A 9,138-nucleotide genomic window follows, 5' to 3' on the forward strand; every position below is an offset into this window, starting at 1 on the left:
AAAAGCCTCATTTCTTGCTTTTGAAAATCTTTTGAAAAACATGATTCCAAATATTTTTACATGTGAATCAAAAAAGCATTATCATTCATTTGTTACAAAAAATATATTTCTTCCACTGTTGTGTATGGAAAAAAAATCAAACATTCATGAAATGAAGAGCGACGTAAGAAAGCACTCATTGGGGTTCATAATCAGGTGATTGAGAAAGCAACTAAGTGTGAGAATGACATGAAGATGAACTTCAACATGTACAAATTTGTGAAGGGCTTTCCTGGCTTGGAAAAGTGTCAACCTCAAAAATCAACATAAGATGAAAAAATCTCGAACTGAACACTCCTTCTTGTTGTGCATTTGCTCATTAATCAAATTAGTATATCATGCATGAACATAATCTCAAGCATATAACAAGCATATTTATTAGAAATAAATGAAGAAATGAAATTTTATTTCGCCTTGTTCATACTCCCGGTGCACTCATGAGTAGCACTTGGCTCTGAAGAGGAAATCTTTAGAACTTTCTTGCACAGCCATGCAGGTAAATGGTTAAACCTGCAATGCGAGCCAAAACATGCATGTAGGATGTTAAACCTGCAATGCAAGCCAAAGCAATCCAAATAGGTAAGGGGTTAAACCAGCAATACAAGCCAAGGAAAACCATTTATTGGGGTTAAACATAAATTCAATTTTCGGCAAATGCGTGCAAGTAAGGGGTTAAACCTGCAACATAAGCTCAAACAACTCATTTAGGTAACGGGCTAAACCTGAAACATAACTCTAAATATGTTTCATTTGAAAAATCTAGGGTGCTTATCTTTGTCACTAAGCATGGCTTGTGCCGGCATGGTAACAAAGAGGGGCATCTGTTATCACCCCAAATTTCTCAACAAAAAATTGTATTTTATTTTCACCCAAACCAAATTTTTAGTTATTTGGATTTAACCCTAAGCCAAATCCTAGACCCAAAACAATTTTGCTACTAGTCAATCCAAAATGAATCTCTAAACCCTTGTCTGAACCCAAACACAAAATTCAAATTCAAACCTAGCTTTTGACGTGAGAATCAAATCGAAAATCCATCTCTTTTTTATCCGAATTAGACCCAAAACCCAAGTCTAGATCCAAATCGAGCATTTCAAACTCAAATTCTAAAGTTGAGACCCAAATGACAAAATTTGATGCTATGAGCGCCACACACGCTTGCATGGACCTTACTTTGTTTTATGTCTCGTCCTTGCATCAAAATTGTGTTTTCTAGCTTAAGCAATCTAGTAACACACATCGGTGACCAATTGAACTCAATCTAGATCTAAAATGAGTATGGAATGATTCAAAACGGAGTAGGCTCCCCATTTGTAACGAAATCCACTTTTATACACATTCAAAAAAATTGGTTTTATGCTTTCTTATTAACAACTTTTTTATTATTTACTTACTTATTTGATTTTGTTTTTCCTTATTCAATTTAAAAAAGGGCAGCTGCATTGTGCAATGCAATCACGATTTGCAAATCGCGCCTGGCACTCGACAACACAATGCGCAGGGGGGCCATTTCCATGTTAAAACCACCCCTTGGGGGGTGGTTTTGGCCTGGCTGGGTGGCATTAGCCCTGCCCACATCCCAAGGAGGTGTTTACAGGGCTAGCGGCCAATCCCACTTTGTCAAAGCCTATTTTAAAAAAGAGAAATATTGCAAAATACTTGAAATTCGCATAAAAATCTTGTTAAAATAAAAAAAATTCAAATTTTGAATTTTGGCTCCAAAACTCCATATAAATACCCTCACAATCCTCCTTCTTGGGCATGAGCTAACCCTTATAAAATTTTTAGTGCTTTCTCACTTGAAATTTTAGAGTTTTTCCTTAGTTTTTTTCTTTCCATTTCTCTCTTCCTCTCTTCTTCATTTTCCCCAATCTTGGAAGCAAGTTTCTCCAAGTTTAAAGTATTCATGGGAGCAAGAGGAGACCTCTTAAAGGGGTATTTTCATCATTTTGGAGCTTCATCCAAGGTGATCTTTGGATCATTCCAAGAAGGAGACTGATTTCTAATATCATCTATATTCGAGGTATGTAGTCCTCCATTTTATTTTCATTTCCTCTTGCCACCTCCCCTGGCCGTGCAAGAAAACTCTAAAGATTTCCTCTCTGGATTCAGGAGCTACTCATGAGTGCACTGGGAGTATGAGCAAGGCGAAATAAATTCCATTTCTTCATTTATGTCCAAAAAATATGCTTGTTATATGTTTGAGATGACGTTCATGCGTGATATACTAATTTTCTTGATTAATGAGCAAATGCACGGCAAGAATGAGTGTTTGGGTTGGGATTTTTTCATCTCATGTTATTTTTTAGGTTGGGACTTCTCTAACTTGGGAAAGCCCTTTACGAAATTGTACATGTTAAAGTGCATCTTCATGTCATTCTCACGCTTAATTTTTTTCATAATCACCCAATTAGGAACCACAATAAGTGCTTCATTATATTGCTTGATTTTCTTCCATACCTAATGGTGGATGAAATATATTTTCTCGAAATAAACAAAATAATAATGTTGTATATTCACATATAAAAATATTGGAATCATGTTTTTCAAAATATTTTTGAAAGCAAAACCCCTCTCTATTGAGGCTTTGGAAACTTAGCCAAGGCTCTTGCATGAACCCAAGTTCCTCTCTAGCCAACATAAAAATTGAAGTCGGATATTTTCAAGTCATTTCTTGATTTTAACTCCCATAAAGACATATATATATACATGTTATATACTTATACGTGTACATGAATATCTCTTTTTGTCCTTTTATTTTTATGATTTAACATATTCTTTTACAAATTCTCATATACGTGATATATATATGTGTATCTCTCTCTCTCTCTCGTCTCATTTTTTCTAAAAAAATTCTTTTTCTCTAAAATCTCTCTCTTTCTCCCTTTTTTTAAAATCTTCTTCTCCCTCTCCATTTGAGTTAATACTTTCTTTTCACAAGCTATCATATATATATACATATATATATATAGCTATGTATATGTATATACACCTCTCTCTCTTTTTAAAAAAAACTCTTTATTTTGTGATTTTAAAATCTCTTTCTCTCTCTTTTTTTCTATATTCATCTTGGATTGAAGTCTTTTCTCTTTTTCATTCTTTTGAATATTTTTCTCCCAAGATCTTTTCATTTGCCGACTTCACCAAAACCACAAATCAAGTAACGAGCCAATATGGAAATTATGTTTAGTGGTCTACAACCCCATTCCATTTTCAAAAACTTTTCTTTTCATAAAAATACCTGTGACAATTTTATAATTAAAAAAATAACAAACTTAGATGAATGTTATGGTATGAATCCATTTTAGATGAATATTATGGTAGGAATGAATGATTTTCTTCTAATCATGTAGGATCAATGCATCCATACATTCACGTTCACTTAGCATCACGAATAATCCCAAACATATTTTAAAAGAACTTAAGCAAGATGAGACATGGCTCTAAATAGGTAGTATCCAAACTGGAGCAAAGTCTCAAACCTATTTAACTTCTTAAGAGAACACTAAATCGACTTCGAAAGTGATTTTCAAGGTTTTACTCAAATCAAAGCATATGACTCTTCAAAGACTTTCTCAAAATCTTGAAACATCAAATATTCAACATTTTTCTTAAACACTACACCACATTTAGAATGAAAAAGATGTTTAAGCCAAAACAAAATGCATCAAGAATAAATATAGCCCTTGGATTGAGTACCCCCAGTAAAGGCACGGGGAACTGTCATTCCTCGTACTAGCGGGCGAGTCCCTTTCTCTCTCATTCAAAATAAAAACCTCATTTTTCAGCACTCTAAAATCCAATAAATTTTTGTGGATGCAAACACTATTCTTCTTGGTATGCCTATTAATTTGTGAACCCCATCAAAATTCCTCACTTTTTTCCTTTTGCCATCTATTAAAGTGCTGAACTATTTGGGAAATCCTTCTCCAGGGAAACCAGATCCATGGATCCTTCCATAGTTCTCACTTTATATGGGTGTGGGAGTGTGCCTGGGAAGGAAAGGATGGAGAGTTGGAAATGCAGGCAAGAGAAATTACACATTTTCGTAAATGAAAATGGTGGCAAGGACTGAGACCTAGATGGTGATGCACCATATCTAACATTGTGAGAGCTTTACAATCCACATCAAACATTGAACCACCATTCCTGGTTTTGAACGTGCAGTTCAAATTTGCAAGATTCAACTTTAGGATATGTCAGCCTGGTTTTTCTAGTTTTGGATTGAAGCAACATACCTTTTCAACTAGAATAGTGTTATCAGTTTCAATCTTGCTAACACCTGATTTAATCTTTTGAGCAGTATGGATGACGAAGACAACCATTGCATAAGCTGACGGGTGGGCTTTAGTGGATGGACTAGGCTCTTTATGTAAGCAGCAAGAGAAGAGGAACATTGATTTGAGAATAGTTTAGAATAGATATCTGCTCTTTATTGTCTTTACATTTAGAATTGCACTATATTCAATTGAATTTTTGAGTTTTCTCTACCTCCTTGAATTCTTTTGAGATGAAATAAGTTTTTTCTCTCTCTCTCTGTCTTTCTATCTATCTATCTATCTATCTATACATATATATATGTATATATATATATATATATTTATTTGTTTATTTATTTATTTATTTATTTATTTATTTATATATTTTTATATATATATAACAAATGGCTACATTAACCATGGTTTTTTTCATAGCCAATGCACAAATAAGCAGTAATAGCCACAGCTAAAAACATTGCTAATGGTCCAAGTAAACCATGGCTGATGGATCAATAGCCACAGTCTAAGGTACGGCAAAAGGTCAATAGCCACATGGGCTATTTCCCCATTGATCAAGGTATTTCCAGCCATAGTTTTGGGTCTATTAACTGTGGTTTTGACCATGGCTAATGACCTTTTCGTTGCATCCACCGATTCTTTTCTTCCCATCCGTCATCTTTTAGGGCCTGATATTATTTAGTAGATGATTGATTTCCATTCTTTTTGGATAGAATGAAAACAAGGGAAAGGAAGATCCAATCTTTCTGGTATTTTTCTGTAAATTAGATCAAAAGGAGGAAGAAAAAGGGAAGATGGAAAGAGGAAGAAGGAGAAGGGAAAGTAAGTAGGCAAAATGGCGTACTAGGTGGATGATGGCTACAATTACTTGTTCAAGATCTTTGACTGTAGTGTCAGAATGTCAAACCTCCTCTCTAGTTTCCTGGGGAAAGACTTAAGCCTTGAGCCGAAGTCAACAATTGACGTCGAATTCGAACTGGGAGCTCCACGTGGACGATATGGTCATGAAAGCACATATTTGGGATACCACAAGCCAGAAACAGTGAGTGATATGGCTGGAGTTTCATGGTTTTTTTATTCAGTTTATGAATTTTTCTGGTTTTATTTTGTGATTTTTGAGCACTTGAGGGAATTGCTCTGGTGGCTCATTGTCTTTACAGCTTAGGGCTTTTACTTTTCCACCATGATCAAATACATGGATCTATATATTCTCCATTCTTTCCCCATTTTGTTCTTTATAGTGTTTGCACATGATTGATGTAGATTTGGTGCCTAATTTTTTTCATATTGAAATTGTATACCCTGCAATTACTCACAATTTTAATTGTTTATAGCTTCAGAAAATTGTCTTCTGCCTGTGCTTCTTGGATGTATGGTTGAGTCACAATGATAGATTTGTTGTTCTCCGTGAGCATCTTAGCGTTGTCTAACTCCACAAGTACTTGCTTCTTCGCATTTTCTACAATTTCTAGCTCCTCTGCATTCAGACACTACTTTTTGTACCTTGTCAAGCTGAAGGTCCACAAGCTCATCCTCAGTGTATCCTAAAGAAACTACAAATGTAAGTTCTCATTACTTGATGCAGTTGCATGAATCCAAATGATGAGAATGTTCTTGGTGAAAATGCTATAGTAAGGCAAGAGGTAATAGGGACTACAGTTGATGAGAATGTAGCTGTTCAAGTTTGTGAACTTAGAAAATCATATCCTAGAAAAGGTTGATATGTAAGTTTTAGTATAGTGCTTGTGGTTAGTCAGTTCATAAGAAATATGCTTTTGCACTCCATTGTTACTCTTTCATTTATATTTGAACTTCTTTGTCCAGGCTTTCCTCTCTTTGGCATGCTTAATAGTTACTTACTTCTGTTGAGCACATCGATTCTATCTGCTATTTGACTGTCTTTAGTTGCATAATAAACTAAGGTAATCAAACGCGCCATAGTTTCCTGCTGCATAACTGACATTCTCTAGACAGTAGAACCATGTTAGTGCAGCAAGTGATAGATAGCCAAACGATGATCAGTCTTGCAGAAATGAAACCAGGTCTTTAACTTAATGCACCTGAAGGTTCAGTCAAAATAGTAGTTGTAGTAATATATATTGTGATACTAGAATGATATAGTAATATTGATAAAAATATAGGCTAAAAAAAACTAACACTGAGACATCAAAGATGGCTTCATGATGCCCGTTTTAGCAAGTGGTTTCAGCACTCATTTATGCATCAGATCTACTAAAATTTTAATGTTCATATTTCTCAAATCAGGAGTTGGATATTGTGTCAAGTGGATTTGATTCAGATCGCAGCCATATATCTTTTTTAATTTTTAGGTCTGGCACATGGCATCATAGAATCCCATATTCTAGGCAGTATTTTTATAAACATGGTGACAGGTAGATCAACCATCCCCGTACATTAAGATGGTGCAATACATGTCATGTCTAACAAAAGCAGTAATAGATAAGGCACTTAAAACATAAATAAAAGTTATTCCAATTTTATTTTTCTACAAACTAGAGGCCTTTCAGGGTGGAAGACGATGAACACTGTAATTAATACAGTATTTCTTTGGCATACATTATTGTATCATATAATTACTTTACTTTGAAGGGTCAGCCAAACCCCAGCTTGCTTTTGCAAAAAAAGCTTGGGTAAATTGAGAATGGTTGAGTCTTTGACGATTCATGTATTAATAAGGAAAATTTTGCTCAAAGAAAATTACTTGAGGGTGGATTTGATTCAGATCTGCTCCATTTGGATCCATTTGAGTGATCCACATAACAATACCATGACCTGTTGCTTCAAGGTACAAGAGGCTCTTCAGTTTTTTTCTTCATTCTGTTGATATAATCAACTTGATGTGAGAACATAGTCTTGCTTTCCTTCTAAAATATCAATATAATAAGAGAAAAGTGCTAACTTATGTTTATATATATTTAGTAAACCAACTTGAACACAAGTACGTGCAAAAACCACTTCTAGATTTTATGTGCTGAGATCAGTCATGGTTCTACACCAAACAAGCAAGGTCCAAAAAAACTTTGGTGTGGGTGCAAACAAAGAGTTGATGACAACAAAAAACAAAAAATGATCGGAAATCAGCTGGAGTCACCAAAACATTCAAAAGAGGGAATTGGTGGTAGTTGGGGAAAATGGGTAAATCAGCTAACGCTTTTCAATTGAATGTTGGGAATGTCTAGTTGAGATGTGGGGAGAGGAAAACCGTCATATAACCAGTAGGTTGGCCGAAAAACAATGTAAAATCCAGCAAAAATAGTGTGAAGGGCATCGGCTGATGAGGGAGTTGAGTGGACGTACCTGAACCAAGCGGACATCAAGGAAGACCTGTGGCACAAAGGGACTGGAGCAGTCAGGTAGGCATCAAAAATTCGACCAAAGAGGACCGACAGCACCCAAGAGTCAGTGTTTGCCGGTGAGTTTGAAGACGCTGGAAAGAAGAAATTTGCCAGAGAGAACCATGATTTGCTGAAAATCTTTGTCGGCCATTGGAAATGGGCTTCTCACGAACTGCAGGAGCGGCAGTCTTCGTCGACCGTCAGCAGCTGAAGGGCTTCAATGAAGCCCTAATACGAGAGAATAAGACCCTTGTTTGACAAGGGTTTATGATTTTTCAAGTTTAAAAAAGGAAATCACTAAAAAGAGGACATATTTGTCCTCCGCTAGTCCTGACCACACCCAACTCATCATTGACCAGAGTTGGGTGCACCTCCGACATGCCATCTTTTCCAACAGGTGTGGTGGACTGCACTGGACATGTGTTGACCATGTCGAGTGCCATCTCTGGCCTCATCCGCTTCGGTGAGGATGCAGCGGCCTGTTAGCTGAATTCTTATGACCTAGTTTTACACTTTTATCCTTTATTGGATGCACATTGGATTCTTGAACTTACGTGGATTGGAAAAGTATGTTTCTAGATGTTTCTTAGGTTGTTATGTTATAAAAAATAGGCTCTTTGTCAAAAAAAATTCATACATAATCCCACTATATATATATATATATATATATATATATATATATATATATATATATACAGATATATATATTTGTTTTAAGGTGTTTCACATTAGATTCCATTCTCCTTTGGTATACAAAAGTCATATTCACCATTTCTAGCTGATGAAGTCTGGTGTTTGGGAAGATTGGTGAAGATCGTGATTTTCATAAACGTCTTAATGAGGAGAACATTCATACAATGAAGGATATTATGGCATTTCTATCTATCGATTTTCATAGGTTGAGGAGCATAATTTTCTTCATTCTTTTGTCTTTCTTCTCAAGTGCTTTGAGCTTTTCATGGCAATGACCCTTCTTATTCAGACACTTGCATTGAAGGCTGGACTAGATGAAATGTACTGCAATAGGGGGTTTGATAATGGTTAATTTATTTTATCAGATTAGTAAGCTCTTGCAAAAGAACTATCATTTCACGATGACTATTTTTCTTCATCTTTCTCATTTTTCGTAAATTACTACTATATGATCTCTTGTGACACAATTGGTTTTTGCTTTGAATCCCATTACGTTATGCTCAGTTTTCTAGAGATGGTTCAATAAAGAAGCCTAACCAAAAATGTTTTTCCAAATTCAATTGAAGGTCGTGAATTGGTTAATATTGATATACTTTTTTATGGCACTGCAATCACATACACGGCATAATATAGGTTTTTGGATATGCTTTGAGACTTCCTTTTCATCCTAATGACAGTTTTCCTATTTGGACTGAACATTTACAATAATTGAGTTATGCAGATGCCTCCAGCTAAGCTTGAAGCTTTACTATCTCAGTTATGCCTAGATATGT

Source organism: Nymphaea colorata, chromosome 7 (assembly GCF_008831285.2).
Source record: "Nymphaea colorata isolate Beijing-Zhang1983 chromosome 7, ASM883128v2, whole genome shotgun sequence".
In the NCBI taxonomy this organism is placed as follows: domain Eukaryota; kingdom Viridiplantae; phylum Streptophyta; class Magnoliopsida; order Nymphaeales; family Nymphaeaceae; genus Nymphaea; species Nymphaea colorata.